The sequence below is a fragment of the Euleptes europaea genome, chromosome 3, assembly GCF_029931775.1.
Source record: "Euleptes europaea isolate rEulEur1 chromosome 3, rEulEur1.hap1, whole genome shotgun sequence".
In the NCBI taxonomy this organism is placed as follows: domain Eukaryota; kingdom Metazoa; phylum Chordata; class Lepidosauria; order Squamata; family Sphaerodactylidae; genus Euleptes; species Euleptes europaea.
In genome coordinates, this window is record NC_079314.1 from 80,131,672 (window position 1) to 80,150,139 (window position 18,468).

The 18,468-nt window shown below is 39.4% G+C and overlaps 1 protein-coding gene across 1 annotated transcript in view; it reads right to left on the reverse strand.

The window, feature by feature from the left end:
- Positions 1 to 13,097, reverse strand: part of MGAT4C (MGAT4 family member C) — a 396,025-nt gene extending 382,928 nt beyond the window's left edge. The window contains exon 1 of the mRNA XM_056846186.1: positions 12,776 to 13,097. The gene's annotated coding sequence lies outside the window, so the exon portion shown is untranslated. The remainder of the gene's footprint in view (positions 1 to 12,775) is intronic.
- Positions 13,098 to 18,468: the final 5,371 nt, after the last annotated feature.

Below are 18,468 nucleotides of genomic sequence, written 5' to 3' on the forward strand. Positions count from 1 at the left end.
CCTATAATATTGTCTTGATATAAATACATGGGATGAGATTAAGATGATTAGTACTGACATGCCGCTACTCACATGAGTACCTCATAATTGCATTTCTAAACAAGATAAATATGTGGTTACTTTAACAGTATGGGTAGGCATGATTTTAATAGCTTTAAAGAATTTTTTTGAAAGATGGATAGTTCCTTAATTACAAAGAAGTTTGTGTGAAAATAAAAAAGTTAGACTCCCATTTATTCCATTAAACCCAGATAAGATACTTCCTAATGGATTGATATAGGAAACATCAGAACAAAAATTGGTATGGTTTGAGGAAAAAATGGATAATGCAGTGAAAACTAATGCTTTACTTGTTAAACATTTTGGAGTTTTTTTAGAAGATAGAAACTCTTTTTGGACAAAAATTTAAAACAGTCTGAATATAAATTATGGTATTATGGAAGATGCATAGGAGTATGTATTTACAGGATACATTCCAACTTGACTGTGGTTAGAAACAAAGTAAAGGTGAACAAGTGGTCAAAAATACAATTAAGGCAGAGCATTGGCATGAATCCCATGAAACGTACTTTGCAGGGCATGACTTTTCTGTTTTGCCCTTCCACTGCAGCCCACTGAGACCCCTGAAATTATGTTGAGGGTATCAATGAATTGTCCAGAACAGCATAAAAGGTGTAGTGAGAGTCTGCAATGGAAGGAACCTTGGTAGAAATCACTGCCTTCATTCCCAAATATTTATTTAAAAATAATAATTAAAAAATTAATTAAATTAAATAATTAATAATAATAATTAAAAAATTTAATGGACCCATTTTATGAACAACAACCTCATATATAAAACTATACAAAAATCATTGGCGTAGACTAATACAATCAGGATGTGAAAATCCCCATTTATACTACCATGGCAATTCCAAGCTTACTTTCACAGCAGATCTACCTTTCATGACCTTATATATTTAATAAAAGGAAAGAAAACATCCTCTAATGTAGATTTAATATTTCCTTCCTTTTAAAAATATGCAGATAGTTGTGATAAGTTCTTAGAGGCTCAACTTTTAGTCTGAGGAGATGGTTTCGATGTTGACTCCCACCGTCACTCCCGATGGCAACAGAACCCCTTCATCTCCTCTGGCAACACACCAAAAGGCTCAAAGGCCCAGTCCACACAAGGTGCACAAAGCAAAACTATATATAGAGGCCAAAGGAAAAATTCCAAACATTACAGTTAGTTGCATGGAGACAGTGACCAAGATGAGTAAGTAAATAAATAAAAGATATACAAATATACTTTTATCACATTTAAAATATTGTCGAAGGCTTTCACGGTCAGAGTTCATTGGTTCTCGTAGGTTATCCAGGCTGTGTAACCGTGGTCTTGGTATTTTCTTTCCTGATGTTTCGCCAGCAACTGTGGCCGGCATCTTCAGAGGAGGAACACTGAAGGACAGTGTCTCTCAGTGTCAAGTGTGTAGGAAGAGTAATATATAGTCAGAAAGGGGTTGGGTTTGAGCTGACTCATTGTCCTGCAAAAAGTAACAAAGGTAATGTGCTAACCATTGTCCTGTAAGTATCAAGATAATGTGCTAATGAGGGTGTGGTATGTTAATATGGAACCATTGTATCCTGAAGTGATCTGTTAATGTGTGAAATCCAAAGCTAATCTGCATGGCTATTGTTGACTGTAGTCTTTGTTAGTCTAGAGGTTTTCAAGACAGGAAGCCAAGCCTTATTCATTCTTAAACTCTCTTCTTTTCTGTTAAAGTTGTGCTGATGTTTATGAATTTCAATGGCTTCTCTGTGCAATCTGACAAAATAGTTGGTATAATTGTCCAGTCTTTCAGTGTCTTGGAATAAGACCCTGTGTCCTGTTTGTGTCAGTCCATGTTCAGCCACTGCTGATTTCTCAGGTTGGCCAAGTCTGCAGTATCTTTCATGTTCTTTTATCCTTGTTTGTATGCTGCGTTTTGTTGTCCCGATGTAAACTTGTCCACAGCTGCAAGGTATACGATATACTCCTGCAGAGGTGAGGGGGTCTCTTTTGTCTTTTGCTGATCGTAGCATTTGTTGTATTTTCTTGGTGGGTTTAACCACTGTTTGTAAGTTATGTTTTTTCAAAAGTTTCTCCATCCTATCAGTGACTCCTTTAATAAATGGCAAGAATACCTTTCCTATGGGAGACTGTTTTTCCTGAGTTTTCTGATTTTTGTTTGGTTTAATGGCCCTTCTGATTTCATTCTTGGAATAGCCGTTTGCTAGCAGTGCGTGATTTAGATGATTAGTTTCTTCCTTGAGAAACTGTGGTTCACAGATTCGTCTTGCACGGTCCATTAATGTTTTGATTATTCCTCTTTTCTATCAGGGGTGGTGGTTGGAGTTTTTGTGTAAGTAGCGATCTGTGTGAGTTGGTTTCCGGTAGACCTTGTGACCTAACTGAAAGTTTGTTTTAGGATGACAAGGGTATCAAGAAATGGGAGTTTACCCTCAATTTCCTTTTCCATGGTAAACTGAATGTTTGAATGGATATTATTAAGATGGTTTTTATCACATTTGTTCACATGTCAGAAATATTTGTTGGAACCTACTGAAGATCTGGCGAGCAGATAAGGTTGGGCTCAGTGATGAACTGAAGAAAATGAAAGTCCAGTAAATATTATGGCCGGGAACAGAAAGCCCATGCACATAATGTGTTCTGTAACGAAACACTGGACAGGTCCTTTTTCCTTGCAGCAACATCAGCATTCCCTACTACCACAAAATACTGGTAAGTTACTCAATGCTGAACACACTCTCCCCACATAGCCTATACACAGTATTAACATATTACAAGCACACAACAAAGCAATAACTTCATAGGGTAGAAAAGACTATATAGACATCGTGGCACCTGTCCAACAAAAGGCAAACCTCCAAAATTCTCTATAATTAGCACAGTTTCCTATAGCTGATTTTTATACCCATTATCTTCAAATTAATCCACTGCATGGGGAACAAAGGCCTTAAAAAACTTATATGTTCTTTGTCAAAAGCAACATTTAACCAGGGATAAAGCCTACATTCCCAAAGATTTAAATGCCCTTAAATTGCCAGAACTACGCAGTTCTATGCATGTCAGAGTGTCTAGAAAATGAGCTGAGAAACCACATTTTGAGGGTGGTAGGAGATAAAGTAATAGCACAATATCATGTGAGGCACTGTGTGTCACAATTAATGTGTGGAAGAAACACTGGAGTCAAGACCATTATCACTATCATAATCTCCATATATTCAAGGTGTCATTTGTACAGGAACTTACATGTGTAGATTTCTATGTCCAATCTTTACTTTACATGCTGTGTACTGATAACATCTGCAGAGCTGATATGTGTCTGAGTATGCCATTGATAGAGATAAACTTATTTTGAGCTTACATAAAAGAGTATAGCGTGCAGTAATAAAGGGCAGCTTGGCAGAACTTTGACTAGAATCATATCATATAATAGCGGACAATAAGAATCTTAAAACTTTTCTGTCTCTCTTGTAATAAGCTTTTCTCTGTGTTGGAAAGTACCGAAAAACAACTCTCTATAGGATGTAGCCTAACCGCAAGACCTGACAGTTAGAGCAACAGAAAACTTCCTAGCTCACCACAAGCCTGGTTGCTAAGCGTTGCTATGGGGGGGCTGCTAAGATGTTGACAACACAGGATGCTCACCTAACCGCAAATGCTGAACACTTGCAAGTAGGGGAACTCCAGATAGCGAGCAAAAGGTGATTTCATTCTGCACATGCTTGGAGTAAAAATAGGTCGTTTGCTCTTATACTTGGGTTGTACACGGTGGGAGGAAAATAGGTGAGGATACATGTGCCATATAAGGTTCTAATGCTACGTTTGCGTTGGGGATAGGTAAATTGTAAGTCTTCCGCGTGGCCTGTCATTGGCTAGAGGATGAGAGAGGAAAATCGCGTCGGTGCCTTAAATTGAGCTACGCTGCGACTTAGACGCCAGAGAGCCGCACCCAGGTGCTTCTCTCTCCATCTCTGCAGACATGTTTTTCTGAATAAAACCACTTTGCTGCTAGCTGTCTGGGTCTGAGTGGTCCTTGACCTTTCATATCACCTATGTATAATCCTGGGCATATGAAACCAGAAAGGTGTGTAAGTTGGGTACATGGTCAACAGACATTATCACAGTCCCAGCCCCTGCATTCATTTTCAGCTGGGACAGAGTATTTATGAGATAGGAACAAAGAAGTTAGGTTGGGGAAGGGGGCTAAGTGTGGTGTAGTGAGTAGGGTGGTGGACTAGGTGGCCCGCGAGTTCCCATTTCTACCATCAAAGCTCCCTGGGCCCGTCACAAACTCTAAGCCTGACCTATTTCACAGGGTTGTTGTGAGAAAATGGAGGAGGGGAGACCAGTATTCTAAAAGCCACTTTGAGTCACAGCTGGGGATATATATATATATATATATATATATATATATATATATATATATATATATATATATATATGAATGAATGCTGAAAATGCATATGCATAAATCCAGAGACACTGGAGGTCTCAAAGCTGAGAAAGAAGGACATATAACGACTGTGCTATGTATATAACAATCAAGATCCCATTTACTTGTGCTCCTAAATCTTTATGAATGTCTCCATCACCTAAGCCAGTGATGGCGAACCTTTTAGAGACCGAGTGCCCAAACTGCAACCCAAAACCCACTTATTTATCGCAAAGTGCCAACACAGCTAGAAGTCCACATGGGGCTAGGGGTTGCCAGGTCCCTCTTTGCCACCTGCGGGAGGTTTTTGGGGTGGAGCCTGAGGAGGGTGGGGTTTGGGGAGGGACTTCAATGCCATAGAGTCCAATTGCCAAATCGGTCATTTTCTCCAGATGAACTGAAATAGAAGATCTCCTGCTACTACCTGGAGGTTAGAATTCAAAATATGGCACTTAAACAAAAATATCCAAATCAGGAGAGTCACAATGCAAATCTTGCAGTTAAAGCAATGTATTAGAACATTAGAAACAAAGCCACTTCTAACGCAACAAATACAGTTAGAACAGAGTTCCAAAACAATTACTAATATAATTTCTAAGGATATGCCGGCAACGCTCGGCTAGATTCAGTTCGTAATCTGTAGTGTGCTAAACAGTCACTTCATGCAGCACCAGGAACCAAGAGTAGAGTAGCAATGGATATCTGGTAAAATTCCATTTCGTATAGACTTTCTCAAGCCTTTTGAAAGTTCCGTGCAATATTCTGTGAAGAGATGCATAATTCCATAACAGCCCATCCGTTGTAGAGCACCAATAAATAAATAGGATACCATTCTGAATGGTATCCTATTTTAACTATTTAACTATTTATTGCTATGTATTTATTGCTATGTATTTATTTATTTATTGGTGCTCTACAACGGATGGGCTGTTATGGAATTATGCATCTCTTCATAGAATATTGCACGGAACTTTCAAAAGGCTTGAGAAAGTCTATACGAAATGGAATTTTACCGGATATCCATTGCTACTCTACTCTTGGTTCCTGGTGCTGCATGAAGTGACTGTTTAGCACACTACAGATTACGAACTGAATCTAGCTGAGCGTTGCCGGCATATCCTTAGAAATTATATTAGTAATTGTTTTGGAACTCTGTTCTAACTGTATTTGTTGCGTTAGAAGTGGCTTTGTTTCTAATGTTCTAATACATTGCTTTAACTGCAAGTTTTGCATTGTGACTGTCCTGATTTGGATATTTTTGTTTAAGTGCCATATTTTGAATTCTAACCTCCTGTAAGCACTTATTAGCTGTTTTTGAATACTACTACCTGGAGGTTGGCAACCTTGCATGGGCGGCTGAGCGGGGGAAGGAAAGCAGCTGGAGCATAGCCCCCACCCCTTCAGTTTGGTTCTTTTTCCAACTGTTATCTTCATACGAATTTAAAAAGACTGTTATGCGGGGGGAGGCTGATGGTGGGGACAGCCCTCTGCAAACACTCAGAGGCACCTTCAGTTGCATGAATGAGCAGAGTGGAAACCCGAGCTAAGCAAAGGGTACCTCTTCCAGTCCTCGGCAGAAGGCTCGTCATTGTCTTCACTTCCAGAGCGCGCAGCCAGCGACTGCGGAGAAGGCGCTGGGAAGGAGCCTGGAGCTTCCCGGAGGAGCCGGGAAGGAACCGCTGGTCCCCAGCCTCCTCAGCCGGGGGAATGATCTCAGGCGAACTCTGTGCTGGGGTGACGGTGTGCGTGCCCACAGAGAGGGCTCTGAGTGCCACCTTTGGCACCCGTACCATAGGTTCGCCACCACTGACCTAAGCTATCCTACATAACCCTTTAAACTTGCCCAAAATTTCTAACAGCCATTTGGAGATTTTTACCATGACAGCTTTTGAAAAACAATACTTGACATGTACAGTAGCAGCATTTGAAATATCCTGCTATATGCACAGTGGATTTCAGACTTTTGGAGGAAAGAAGACTACTTGACTGTATGAGTGTGAATCCACAATGACCCAAATGTAATTATAAGACCATGCTTTATCTCAAAAGAAATATTCCAAAAGCCAGTGTGGTGTAGTGGTTAAGAGCAGTGGTTTGTAGCAGTGGACTCTAATCGGGAGAACTGGATTTGATTCCCCACTCCTCCACATGAGTGACAGACTCTAATCTGGTGAACAGTTTCCCCACTCCTACACATGAAGCCAGCTGGGTGACCTTGGGTTAGTCACAATTCTCTTGGAGCTTTATAAGCCCCACCTACCTCACAGGGTGTCTATTGTGGGGAGAGGAAGGGAAGGGAAGGTGATTGTAAGCCGGTTTGATTCTTCCTTAAATGGTAGAGAAAGTCAGCATATAAAAACCAACTCCTCCTCCTCTTTCTTTTATCTGTAATGAATATTAGACCATCTTCTCCACGTGCCTTCTCATCCCACTTCCTGAGACAAGACAGAGCATTCATGTTGCACTTTAATTTTCTATATTTAAGAAGGTTTGGAAAAATTTTCTTGGTTCTGAGGAATTTGCCACTATCATCTAATTTGACATGTAGTACATTTATTTCAGTTCCCGACCTTGCACTCTGCGTGCGTGTATACACACACACACACACACATATATATAATGCTGTAATAACATTAAAGTGTCACAAGTGTTATTTTTAATGTAATAGACTAACACAGATACTCCTCTGGACCCATTTATATGTAAGTGTGCTTAAAAAATTTTTATCAGGTTGTTGCAAATTTTATTGACTGCGTCTGAAGCTTTACATTTGCCTGGTTCTGAGTGTTGTTTTATCAGTTATCATATCTCAAGGACTTTCCTGCATAAAGGCCCGTATTCTACCATTCTGCTTACTGAAGTTTAAAGCATACGAGATATTGTGATGGTGTGCTGTCTGAAAGGTGACCTCAGGCCAATCACATCTCTCTCAGACCTCTCTCAGCCCACCCTGAGGTAGGAAATGGCAAACTACCTCCAAACATCTTGAAAACCCTGTGGGGTCACCATAAGTCAGCTGTGACTTGATGGCACTTTACACACACACAGTGATGTCTGAAGTTCTTGAGATGTAGGGTATTTGTTAGAGTGCAGAGATGTGGTGTACCCTTTGAAAATAAAGTAGTGGGCATGAACACACATGAGCACATGAACACATGAAGCTGCCTTATAATGAATCAGACCGTAGGTCCATTAAGGTCAGTATTGTCTACTCAAACTGGCAGTGGCACTCTAGGGTCTCAAGCAGAGGTCTTTCATATCACCTACTGTCTGGTAATTTTAACTGGAGATGCCAGGGATTGAACCTGGGACCTTCCACATGCCAAGCATGTGCTCTGTCACTGAGCCATGGCTCCTCCCCAATATTAGGGACAACCCTAATATCCCTGCATTTCTTTATTTCTGACACTAGAACTTATTTAATAACCTGGAAATAGTTCCTTTCCCCACCACTTTTTCATATATTTATTTTTTTAAGTATCAGTTATTGGATAATAGAAGCCCCATGGTGCAGAGTGGTAAACTGCAGTACCGCAGTCAAAAGCTCTGCTCACGACCTGAGTTTGATCCCAACGGAAGTTGGTTTCAGGTAGCCGGCTCAAGGTTGACTCAGCCTTCCATCCTTCCGAGGTCGGTAAAATGAGTACCCATTTGCTGGGGGTAATGGGAAGATGACTGGGGAAGGCACTGGCAAACCACCCTGTAAACAAAGTCTGCCTAGTAAATGTCGGGATGTGACATCACCCCATGGGTCAGGAATGACCCAGTGCTTGCACAGGGGACCTTTACTTTTACTTTATTGGATGATATGCAGAATGCAAGTGGCATAGTCCCCATTGTACATTACTACAGTATGAAGAAAAACATTTTAAAAGTTTTCTACATATATTCTTGACAGTGGTTAGAGCCTCAGTTTTTTTAAAAAAAGAATGTTTTGTCCAATAATGATACTATTAGAAAAAACTATTAGAAAAAATATTTTATGCACTTTTAGAAGCTAAGAAATAATGTGAAGGACAACAATTTTTTCTCAGAAATGACCCAAGGTTCAGCCCTTAAGAAAATTGCCTCTTATTACCATCTAGCTATATGTAAAAATCTGAATCTTTTATAAGTATATTTATTTTTAAAACCATTTTCATTGAAAAACACCATTATAATATAAGTTAGTTATGAAAAAGGTGAACATAGATGAATCTTCTATTTTTTGTCAGCCACCAGGGTATAGTATAGAATGTCAGAGTGGGGTTTTGTTTAAATCCAGACTTTAAAAAAAATAAAGTTCTGGTAACTTGGGGCCAGTCATCTTTACTCAGTTAGACTAACCGCACAGACTTTTGTGAGGTCAAAATGGGAGAATGTATGCCATCCTGACCTCCTTTGGGGAAAGGGTAAAAGAAAATTGTGTTACATTTCAATCTAAATGTTGCTGTGTTCAGTTCTACATCCAATGCGCCTCTGCATTTTATTAAGTAAATATGCCAGATCTTTTTTTAAAAGTGAATGACTGTCACTTAGATTTTCTTTTAGTCCCTATATTACACATGCAGGAACTACATTTCCTCAAGCCCAGTTTCCAGGTTAAAGTTGCTGTTTTTGTTTAAAGAAAGCTGTCACCTTGCTGACCCGGAGCTGATAGGGGAGAGGGCGGAAGGAGCAAGTCCAAACCTACCCCAAATGCAAAAGACCAGGACAATTTGCTGGAATATAGAATGGCCCCAACAGCTGACCAGGAACTTGGCGTAGCATAGGGGCAGGATCCATGGTATCAGCCGACCCTCTTGCCAATCAATGAGAGACCACCTACTCCCAACTCGTTTGCTGGGAAGTAGCATGGGATGGTGTAATATGGAACTCCACCTGGGCTTGAGCCACTCATTGATTCCCCGGCAACTTGGAAGGAGACTGCCCCTTGGCAGCCCCTGAGCTGTGCATGTCCTATTGCAAGCCTCCCCCAAAATCCCTTAATGGGTTCCCCAGGGTGGGGGAAAAGGAGCATACAGATCATTCCCCCCCCAAATGTATCCAGCCCCATGCAGATATTGCCATAAAGTTATGACAAAACAACAAAAGGAAAATAAGCCAACAAATACAATATTAAGGGAGGGAGGGTAGGACAAAGCCGAAAGGCAAACTTTATATGTTTACCTTTATATGTTAACCAGGCAGACCTCTGCAACTACAGTCTGCCTGCTAAGATCAACCCCCTGTCCTGGTGTTATCTGGGGATAGGCCAGTTTGAACGAGGGGAGCAAATGCTGATTGGGGAAAGACAGGCCAGGCGGGAAAAACTCAGTTGAGCCGAGCCACGCAAAAGTGTGGGCTCTCCAGGTGGCATCCCTGCCACCTTGATGTTAACTGATCTGCCTGATCTGCACTGTCCAAGGCCTCCTCCCACTCAAAACACCAGCCAATTTGATGAATGTCTCAGACTTTTGAGACTTGCTCATGTAGTCACAAACTATTACTTTTTGTTTGTAATAGTAATCGATTTATTGATTTATTTAGAGATTTTATATTCTGCCTTTCTGCACCTACAAGGGCTGCCAAGGTGGCTAATGGCAAGGAGCCAACATCAGCAAAAAAAATAAGTGAATACCTCCAATACCAGTGGAACATCTGACTGAAATATTCAGTGGAGCATGAATTCTCTTTCACAAGACTGTACCATCTTAGCATGTACATGGGGTTTCTGTCCCTATGTATCTGCAGTTCAAAATCTCCCAGGAGGAGCTTACTTGTCCAGAAAAAGGCTATACCAGAAATCTTATCCATGAATTCCAGCTATTGGGGGGGGGGCACTTTCAAAAAAAGTGGTGACCACTTAGCAACATTCACTGATTTTGGCATTGAACAATGTCCTCATCTCAGCTTCTAACATTAAAATATCCTGGACTTAGTGGATCCACATGGTATCATCTTTTCATAGGTCTGTACCTTCTCATTCTCAGTCCTACCTGAATATCCCATTGCCTATGAATCAGTGATAGCTTATTCAGTGAACAGATATAAAAGTTATCGTTCATGATCTTTTCTTTTCAAAAACCCACTCCTTAGGAGAACAGAGTAGAAGAAAGTACAAGATATAGGAAGATTGAGCTCCTAAGCACATTTATTTGTAGGTACCATTTACAAAGTACATTTGTAAATCATGCATAGAATCAGAGTCTACATCTCAAAATAGTTGATATTTGGGAGAAGGCTATATTATGTGTGGGAGAGGAAAGGCCTGAAGAATGACAATAAGGAAGTATAACCCTCAGTGATCCTCTTTAACTTTTCCTTGAGATATATTTTAAAAAAGTAAATTAACAAAACCCACTGGTTAAAAAAAAACTTTCCTATGGCCTGACAGTAAGAAATTTGCTCAGTTTTCATACAGCATTTGGTGGAAGCACCTTTCAAAACAAGAAATGTTGTTGTTCTGGATTTCCCTTTAGATCTTTGTGAGAAAAAGAGAGTTTAAACAAAGTGTGTGATTTTTTTACTCTTTCCCCACTCGTTTGATTTTCACCTAAGAGATATCTAAGTACTTTCATCTAGCATATGAAACACATTTGTTGTTGCTTTATAGCCATAATTAAACATTTCAAGGCAAATATTGTTCGCAAATATTTTTTGTCATTCACAGTTCCAACTGAAGAGAAATTACAGTGAAGAATTGGGACACCGTCAGATAAATCACACAAACGTCAATATCACCAAGCCATCACATTATACTTTCTGAAATATCCCAAATGTCTAACTGTTAAGAAGTCTCTTAACAATGTCAAAGACGTTTAAGAATGTTTATTTTTTAAAAAAGAAAGCAGAGACAAAAAGGGGGGGGAAAGAAAGCAAAAAGTCAGTATAAAAAGAAGTACCAAAGGAAAAACAGGAAAAAAAAACTTGCAATAAGTGCCTCAAGTCCCTTGATGTCAATGGGGGGAGGGGGGAGGGAGCTTTAGAAGAGCTGTTTGGGAAACTTGAGGGGAAGTCATTTCCAATTATCTCCAATTCATTTCTCTTCTTTTACTCTAAAACTCTGGAGATAAAAGAAGTTTCAGAAGTGCTGTATACTGGACTTTAGCATAAGAGCTTTCTTTTCCTAATTACGTCTCTAATGTTAAATATTCAACAGAGGATGGTGCTTTAAGCAGAGAACATGCTTCTTCCTCTTTCATTTTAGCTTCCTAATTTTACACCAGATGAAAAAGCCCTTCCATGTCCCTTACAACAGTGGTCCTATGCCCAAAGGAGACAATCTGGCTCACAACTTGCTGCTAAGTGACCCTTCCCACCACAGTGTCCAACGTTCCAGAGAGGAACTATTTATCCATTTAAGAGATTTGGCAGCAGCATGGCAGGTGAAAATGGAACCTTGGTATAAATCTATTACTATGAACGTTATTTAATAAAATAGCATCACCCTATCATTTTAACTCAGGTTGTCCTTTGGGACTTGGTCTCCTTAGGATATTAAGGTCTCAGTATGCTGCACCAAGAATGAATTCATGACATAGCAGTCTTAGCCTGAATATGATGCTGTCATTTTCAGCAGTGTGATACTTGCAACTGTATAAACATTGCTGACTTCTGAGCAACACCGGAAAAGCCTTATTCAAATTATTTGTTGCTAACTACCTCAAGAAAGCAAGTGGATAGCCTAGAGCCTTCCTGCGGTAGCACTTGTAGGCACACAGAACTTCAAATACTTTTGTCTACTTTTGTCTATTTTTAATGCCTGCATTTCCTGAATGGCATAAGATAAGACTCTAGCTGTATTAGCAAGCTCAAATCACTTGTCTTTATCACATTAGACCAGAACCTCTCAACATGAGATGATTTCTGATATCTGAGATGTTGTAACGATAAAAATGATTGATTTATTGGAGGAAGTTTATGAAGGTGTTTGTTTTTTTCTTAGCATGAAAGCATTTCTCCCATTTTCTTAACCCCACCATTATCAACAACCAGGGATGGATGATTGGGCGCCACAAAGGTCTTTTGTCAGCCACGATTCACAGAAAAAAAAATCACAAGGCATTTAATATGAATTTATAGTAATAAAGTCTGCAGGCTAGTGTTGGGGGGTGCATGCTGACAGAGCACTTTGTGGTAGGGTAGGGGCTATAACCAATAGTAACCAGTTCAGAATATTTTTACCTGCAACCATGCTGCAATAAAGTGCCATCATCCTTCAATCAATAAAGGTTACTCACTTAACATTTTCTCTAACATATTTGGATTGCTAGCCCATTATATCATTTCCTGATAAACAGCATGGTTAATGAATGGAGAAAGTAACTACATACCTTCAGGAAGAACCTGCCCGATAACAATAATCCATTAGGAAAGTGACAATATCCTCTGATCTATTGCCTGCAAAGCAGGGACTTGATGGAGAGTTTCATTCCTTCTGCTCAGTACACCAGAAGAAAATCAGCACCATTTGAATATTTCTCAGGCTGTGACATCTCCCGAGATCCCAGGCTGTGTTCTGTTTCCCAGGGGATGACAATCTGGTGTTCCAGTGTGCATACAGCAGTGAAGATAAATGGAAAAAGCTTGAGATAAATTAGGGATGGCTAAGTTAAAATTGTCTCTGCTCCTGAGTCTCTCATCTGCAGTCTGAAAGTCTGTTTTGCTGTGAAAAAGCTAGATGGCAGGCTGCCTCAGCGAGTTCTTCTTAAGCTACAGAGAGCATTTTCAATGAAGAAAATTTTTCCCCATTATCTAAGCTAATGTGACTGAAGCAAAGTCTAGTTTTAAAAGTGTCTGCTGGCATGAAATTTATTTTGCTATTGCTTTCTTTCAAGCTACAGGTCAAAAACATGCTATCAGACTATACATTTCTATCCGAATGAAGCACTCCAACTTTTCAGGTAAACAAGTCTTGTTACAGCTTTGTTCAATAGCCTAAAATGTAGACAATTTCCACTCTTGCACCTAACTATATATTTCATACTCTTTGCTGTCTATTGCTAAGCTTTATTTTTCATACCATAGAAACACATATATACCTATTCACACAAAGATGTCTTATTTGTTCTATTCCAACTGACTCTTAATAAATGCCACTTATAATCTATTTGGAATAATGTTATTATTTTCATTCTAAATGATAGCTATTAAGGTGTGGTGTCCATTGTTACTTATGACAAAGGAAACTGATTAAACAAATAAACCAAAAATCCCAAGAAGCAGTCATTTCCCCAAATACAAAAAAGCTTTCTGACAAGCTGTTAAGTTTCGTTGACAGTCACTTAGATTCAAGATGAACGACTGATGGTCCACCATTTTGTGATATGCAGGCATGCAATATATAGGAATTTATTGAATGCACCCATGTATTAATTAGCTCTGAGTTAGAATGGCACTTCTTCCATGGGATGTCATTGTATTAATCACAGTTGGCAGAACTTTATATAATTGATGTTATGATCAGGGGTTCTTGAACCCATGGGAAACTGTTTATTTTCCCAAGAGGGGGACAGTTGTAAGAAACAGGAACTTGTTTCTCTCTGAAACCAACTCTGTGCATGTCAAACAGGCTGATGGATGGGCATCATAAAACTCAGAGCTACATGCCAAGAGGACTCATTGGCAGAGAGCAGGAGATCCCACTTGAACAAGATATCTGATTCTGGATTGAGAGAGGGAAGTTTTTACCTCAACAGGCAGAATGGTTAAAAGATGAACCCTTCCTTTGTTCTGCGAGAAGAAGGGAGCTCAGTTCAGACACATGGAAACCTGTCCCTGCAATGCAGGGACGGGTGGGAATGTGTTTGCTCCATTTAAAGGTAACTAGCATGGTATTAGTTAGGTATGTGTTTTCTTTTATTTCCTTAGATCTGCATCTCTTACTATGAGGGCTAGTTTCCACATAAGTGCTCTAGCTTAGTCTTTAGCAATAAAGTTTCTTTCCTGTTTAAGAAAGCAGACTATGCCTGAAATCTCACCCACAGGCTAAAACCACTCTTACATGCTAAGGACATGCACTCACTGCGGGAGCTAAGGTAATTGGAAGCTCTACCCTTTGTACTCGCCCAGAGACAGCCTTACCAGGTTTCCCCAAGACACTGGTTTACTGAGAGGTTGAGTTTTATATGTTAGGGTGGTGGCACAACGAAGAACCATGCTTTTACAGGCAGTACACATGTGAGAACACACAGACCCAGGGCGGGAATGTGACAATTAACACTAACATAATTGAAATAGTAGCATTCTGTGATATCTTTATGTCAGAATATGGCCACTCTCTGTTTCCTGTTGTTTATCCATCTTGAAAGCCACAGGTCTTATCCTCTTATCCCATGCTTATCGTATGCCTATCCCTCTTATCTCATCCTCAGTTTATTCAGGAGCCATTGGTATCTGTATTTATTGACTATGGTATATCTTGTGGCCTGTAAACCACCTTTAGTATTTTAAATCAATTAATATGCCAATAGTATTAGCATCATAAGCTCCTCTTGTCCATTCTTCGCTGAAGAAGACAACAATGTTCTGTATCAGAGTTATCTTTTCTCTCACTTCACATGCTATTGTAGGATAGATTGAGAACTAGGAATGGGAAATGAAGGACAACTTTCAAAGAAGAATATTTGGCACACATGGGAGAAAATACATATAAAGGAATGAATTCTGTATTGTTGAGAATAAATTGTAAAGGAGAATAGTTGAACATTGAGTGCATAAGGGCTTGAAGATTTCATTTATAGAGAGCTGGAACAGTTCTTCTTTAGCTTTCCACTGTACCAATAAAAGGAACATGAATGTCCATCTCTTTTCAAATTCAGGGTGTCTAAAGATGTTTGGCAATGTATATGGATTTGCAATATACAAAATAAATACCCAATTAAAAACAATAAAAAACAATAAAATTCTCCAAAAGCCTAATGGACTCATTCTCCAAATGCACAATGACAAAATAAGGCATTACAGCCCTTCCAAAAGAATAAAGGAGAAATGGTCCTTGTCACTTTTTCATGCCAGTGAAAACTGGAGCTACTATAGAACAGGAGCAGCTGTAGCGATTACCTGCAACCTAACCACCACCATTTACACCTAGCAGATTGATGGATCCACCAACAGCCCCTCCCTTCAGTCTAGGGATATAGTTTAAATGTTGCAGGTTCAATTTGAATATTATTGTTTTAGTTTTGCTCCTCCCTTGTATAAGTCAAACCCACATGACTGTTTTCATATTCCATTGTACCCTTCTGACCAAACTGTGCTGTAAAATGTACACATTTGTACATCAAATAGTATTATATTTTAGATGTAAACTATAGATAGAAATTATATACATTGTACATATAAGTACCATATCTATTATGTTAAAATATGTAAAAGAAACACATTACTCAATCATAAATATTAGTAACAGAAATTGAGAGATTAACATTGTTCTCAATGACAACATACAGAAACACAATGAAACAAAAAGGGGCACATGTGTCTACCCTTATTCTAATCTAATTTGGTTACCTGAAAATGAATGACTATTAGGGCAATCCTAAACAAAGCTGTATCATTCTAAGTCTATTGAAGTGGGCTGTAAGAGTATAGTTCTCCTTATAATTATACTTGCACAAGTTGGAACCTGCAAGGACCTGTGGAGGGTATTTCATTTCCCCCTCCTCAACTATTTCTCCCAATATATATGGTTTTCCTACCCTTAAAGCTCCCACAGTATCTCCCCTTTTCCTACCACCTTCTTTCCTTCCCATCCACCAGGGAATCTCCCTTTATCTCCCCCCTGTACATCTCTGGCAACCTCTACCCTGGGAAAACTATGGTGGTGTTACATGGTGTACAGTAGGGAACCTGTACAGGCTGGCAAGGGGCACTTTATTTCTCCCATATCATCTTCCCCACACTATTTCCTCTTTCCCTCTTGGCAATCCCCATAACCTCACTCTTCTCTGTTTCCTTCTCTCCTTCCTGTGCACCACCATACAAGCGTTCCTTTTTCTATTCGTCTTTTTTTTTAACCTCCAATGTATTTTCTTTTAGATTTCAGATTTTTCTGAAAACCTGGGACATTTTTTCAGGTTTGTAGAAAGATTTGTGTTGTCCATTCACCTCTCCAATCTCCAGATTTAAGTATCATCAGATTTGTCTGGGTTGACTACTAAAATATAAGATGTTGATATGAGTCACTCAAAATATTAGTTTATGCCTCAATTATTTTCTAAAAATTAAAGATTCAGTGCTAGGCATATTAAAGCTGGTATACCACTTCCACTTAGTCCTTGTCTGTATATAGTTGTGGGTATCTGTTTTAATCTTAGGATGGATTATCCTTGCTTTGAGGTGACTTCCTAGTATCAGGCTTTTACCAGATGGGGGAAAAAAAGAATAGTTTATCCGTGTGGGACTCTAAAGAAACAAATACACTAGGTTTTTTCAAAGGCTTGGCAATAGATACAAAAGATGAATACTTCAGAAACAGCTTCAGGCAAAACTGATGTTAGATATCTCTTAAGTTACTTTATGAGTATGCATTTGAATATGGGGAAAGCTATGGATTAATCAATAGACTAGCTCAGCTCTTTGTGATAAGTAGCTTTTCATTTGCTCTGCTTAAGAAAACTTGGGAACTGAAAGTTTAGGATTAGTAGTTTTTAGTGACATAGTAATAATAATCACTGGTTTGTGTTACAAAGAATGTTAGAGTAGATTCTGAGTGGTATAGCCTGACTGGATTCTCAAATTGTCCTTTCATTTGGTCACCATCAATACAGACCAAGGAAGGCTTCAGTTGCATTCACACGTGCTGCAGCATTCACAGTACAATTTAAGTCCTCCTAGCGAATTCTGCAGACTGGGAACCTTTCTGAGGGTTTGATACATGTCAATACCCTCATCAGTGCACATCAAGACTTGAGGCTTCTGAGCTGGCCTAACCTAATTGTGTATGATGGAGAAGAACTCTACATTCAGATGGAACTTTTGTCACAAGTGAGTACTGAAGTGAGCTGGGGGGTTATAGTGATGTTTTCTGAAATTTGACAGAAATTGTACTACTGTAAAATAAATCATATAGTGTTTGCGTGTAACAATTTAGAAAATATATTTTAACATTGCACTCGCTGGGTTTAAGGAACACACTGAGATTTGGGGGACTGATCTTTATGGAGGTTGGGAAGGATTCTGACTAAGGCGGGCATGTTTTCTACCTTCCCTAGGATGTCCTGTCTTTTATGTACAACATTTATTACAGCTTTAGTGTGTTTAATTTGACTTCTTTCATTCAATTGCTTACTATATTTTATTTATGGTAGAAGCACCTGTGCAGGTATAGAAAAATGCAGAAGAGTCATGAGTGTGGGCACTGGGGTTGCCATGAAGATATCATCTATGTGAAATTAAAAGTAGCAGGACACAGACCCATAGATGAGAGATGTCTGAATAGGTATAAAAGAAGGTGTGTCCGTTTGGTAGACAGTTTTGTTGAGGGTAGGATGACAATAGCTGCCATGCACACTGGAGACTGTCTTCCTCTTAGTGAAGAAGATAGAAGCAACTACACTTTAATAAATGTAAACATTTGCCTTTCTTTGTTTCTTGTAGGTTATCCGGGCTGTAACCGTGGTCTTGGAATTTTCTTTCCTGACGTTTCGCCAGCAACTGTGGCAGGCATCTTCAGAGTAGTAACACTGAAGGACAGTGTAGTAACACTGTCCTTCAGTGTTACTACTCTGAAGATGCCTGCCACAGTTGCTGGCGAAACGTCAGGAAAGAAAATTCCAAGACCACGGTTACACAGCCCGGATAACCTACAAGAAACAATGAACTCTGACCGTGAAAGCCTTCAACAATATTTGCCTTTCTGATTTCTACTTTTAGAGTGAATTAGATAAGGAATAAGAAGATGCCTGTATTGACTGTTTTGGGTTTCCTTTGTTCAATTATGTAAATAGATATATGCCTCCTTGGCAATTGTGGGGTAGCGTATTCAGTACTGGTTATGTGCTTAGTATAAGCTATTTTTTAAAAA